General features: G+C 41.3%; 1 non-coding gene across 1 annotated transcript; it reads left to right on the top strand.

The window, feature by feature from the left end:
* Positions 1–2,971: 2,971 nt before the first annotated feature.
* LOC118485213 lies at positions 2,972–3,077 on the top strand. The gene has a single exon (XR_004875518.1). It is a non-coding gene; the product is annotated as a small nucleolar RNA R71 (small nucleolar RNA).
* Positions 3,078–3,696: the final 619 nt, after the last annotated feature.

Raw genomic sequence — 3,696 nt, 5'->3', positions numbered from 1 at the left:
ACATGTGATGTCTTGTGAAGTTGCCATGTCTTGATGTGAAGTTGACTTTTGTCTTGTGCTTTTCTTTCCCCTTTTCGATGATGTATGATATTGTGAGATGATGATGCGATGTGAATGATGATAATGTTGTTGAATTATTTTTGTTGTGCACCCCAAAGTCAGCGTACAACACTCCCAAATGTTACGATCTCTGTCAATAATCATCCTCGATCATTCCTCTCGCTTCCACATACTTAACATCACCGAATTATGCATTTTACCTACAAAAGCCACAAACACTCGTAGTTACTATATTCAAGCAAATAACCAAGTAAAGCATGGAATTTTAATCTTTTTAAACCATTTAAGGGTTGTCCAACGGACCACCCGTCACATCCCCACACTTACCCTTTGCTTGTCCCAAGCAACTCGTTCAAAAACTATTTCAAAACCATAGCGATCAATTATGCAAACCAAGCTAAACGTGCCATCCTTTTACTAACCTTCAACCATACCATAAGACACACCCCTCGCCAAACTCTCGGTGACAAAAATTACTAGCATGTAATGCAAAACCACTGAATGCGTGTGTGTGTGTGTGTGCGACAATAAGCTTGTATACAAATCAAGTTTCCTCCTAACAAATATCTAACATGCTTTAGAATCAAAGGGACTTGCGGGTTGTAACGGGGCTAGGTGTAAAGGTAGGAAAATGGTGGAATACATATGAAAGAGCTAATTGATTTGACCCGTTTTTTTTTATTTCTACTACTACGAAGCAAACACCGAATATATATACAAAGCTTCTTGACATTCTCAACTCTATTGCAACTAAATACTTCTTTTTGTATTTTTCTCATATTTTTTTTCTTTTCTCTTTTTTTTCATCATTTTTTTTTAATTTTTTTTCATAACACATCAAACTTAACAATATATACAAGAACATCAATACTACATACTAAATCTCCTAAACCGGGTCATCTCAATAGGTAAAATTTTGTAGGAAGTAGGTTTGGGTCACAACCGAATGGTATAAGGCTCAAACATGACTTTCTAAAGACCAAACCCCCACCCCCACACTTGGGATACATTGTCCCAATGTATGGTTTTAGGAGGCTTTGATCACTAAGATTCATTCAACATCAACAAAAAAAACTTCTCCACTCAAACCACAAATTTCTTTTTGTACTTTTCATTTTATATTTTTTTTTAAACATGACACCACCAAACAAACTAACTAACAATATTTCAAAGCTAAAGAACACAACAAGGCTAAGGAAAGAGTACATCGACCTGGTGAAGTTTGCCACAACAGATGTTGTAGATAATCCGACTTCCTATCACCACCTTCACCCAAATATCCGTACATCTTCCCCACACTTGAATGTCGCCATGGCCCTGAAACATAGAAAACTAAAGAAATAACAAGATCAGTGAAAAACCTCGGGTTGCCTCCCGAGCAGCGCTAAGTTTCGAGTCTTCAGCCAGACCGTGCCACCACCATTTATGGTGGCTCAAAGAATCGGTTCATATCACCTCCCCACTGTAACTTGTCTTTGGGCAAAATGCATCCGTCTCATTTTGACTCGGTGGGTAATCAAATACACTTCTGTTTGAACCCATATGTGTTTCTTCACGGTCCGGTGGGTGTTTTTTTCTCATTCGTTGTAACACATTTTTCATACAATCACTAGACTCACCACCCTTCCTCTCAATGGACTCATAACTAATCCCTTTAGTTTGAACATCAAAGTACAACATACGGTTCTTTTCCGTCATGGTAATAATCTCGTCTCTACAACTAATTTGAGCATTTGAAGTATATAGAAACGGTCGACCTAAAATTACCCTTTGTTGTGATGCCATATTGGTAGAAGCATAGTCCAAAACTAGGAAATCCACCGGGTATTCAAATTCTCCCAACTGAATCTTAACATTCCTAACCATTCCCCGTGGACGCCTCCAAGTTCCATCCGCCAAGCTCATCATGGTGTCTATACCTTCAATTGGACCAAAGTCGTACATATCGTATAGATTGCTTGGTAGCACACTCATGCTTGCCCCATAGTCCAACAATGCGTGAGGGATTTTTAATTTTCCCACACGGATAGGCACGATTGGCGCTCCACACTCTTTATCATTCTCAACTTCGGCATCTTTTTCCAAACCTGCATTCACTTGACACGAAGAAGAAGTTAGACATTTTTCATTACATTCGGTACTAGGAACGGTGCTTACCACATTGATGTTAATGCCTTTTATGTTCTTGGGATTTGGCACCGTATCACTCGGTCGCTGGCCTTTTGCTTTCTTTAAAATCGCCACGTCACTCGCAAGTTGACCCATTTGAGTGGTCAACGATTGGATGCTTTTGTCACGAACCTCGTCCTTTTGCATCCGAACCTCATCACGTTGGTTCATTCGTTGCATCTCCATTTGCATCGCCTTCAACATCTCCATCATCTCATTTCCACCCGAAGAGCTTTGACCCGTTTGATATTGCCTTTGAAATCCTTGGTTTCCTTGGAAATTCAGGTTTGCTTGATTTGAAGGGTTCCCATAACGAAAGTTTGGGTGGTTCCTCAACCCGGGGTGGTAAGTATTAGAGTTCATGTTGTTGTAGTTTCTACCACCCCCTCCTTGACCTTGACCTTGAACCGCATGGACCTCTTCGTATTGCCCTTCCAACATCCCTTGGCAATTTTCAGCCGCGTGACCTATTTCATTACATAAAGCACAAACATCATAAATTTGGTTAGTAGTTTGAACATTACCATCATCTATGGCGTGCACTTGAGGTCGGGCAATGGCCGGTCGGGCTCTTCTTGAGGCTTGAGCTTTCCTCTTTGATGTAGTTGCCATGCTTTCCAAGAACTCCCAATCATCGTTCTCATAATTTGTACCAAAAGTCCCACCGGTAATGGACATTAGATCACGTACATCTTCGGCACTCAACCCCTCATGAAAGGCATTCATCAACTCCCACAATTCAATCCCATGGTGAGGGCAATTTTTAATCATCATATTGAAACGCTCGAATGCCTCGTGAAACATCTCACCATGTTGTTGTTGGAAGCTTCTCAACCCCTTTCTTGCATCGTTGGTCTTTTGGGCGGTGTAAAACTCATCCAAGAAAGTTTGTTGCATCTCCCCCCATGTATATATGGATGCCGAAGGTAACGTGTAAAACCATTTCTTTGCCTTATCTTCCAAGGAAAATTGGAACAAAACCAATTTAATATCGTCGGCCGAAAACCCTTGACTCCCAAGAGTATTGTAAATCGAGTCATAAGCCTCTAAATGAAAGTAAGGCTCCTCCGTTGCCAACCCCTTGTATTTTGGTAAACTTTGCAAAGAGTTGGTCCTTACTTCAAATGTTCGCCCTTGATCATTATGTGGAATGACTACCGGTGAAGGGTTTTGAGTGATTACCGGCCGAAAATGTGCTTCAATGCCCCTCACATTTTCTCTAAGGTGTCTCCGTGGTACACCAAACCTACCCCTTGGGCGAATAGGACCCATTGGCCTTGGTACATGCCCTTGTGGTGCATTTGGTTGTTGAAATTGCTGTTGCGGCATCGGTGGGCGTTGAATTGGCCTTTGGAATTGTTGAACATTTGGTTGTACATTTTGTGGCCGAATTTGTTGCAATGGGATAGGGTGTTGCATTGGTGGCCCTTGTGGTCTTGGCCGAATGTGTTGTGGTACGAGTTGTTG

This window comes from Helianthus annuus, chromosome 12 (assembly GCF_002127325.2).
Source record: "Helianthus annuus cultivar XRQ/B chromosome 12, HanXRQr2.0-SUNRISE, whole genome shotgun sequence".
Lineage (NCBI taxonomy): Eukaryota > Viridiplantae > Streptophyta > Magnoliopsida > Asterales > Asteraceae > Helianthus > Helianthus annuus.
This window is presented reverse-complemented; position numbering and strand designations above follow the sequence as displayed.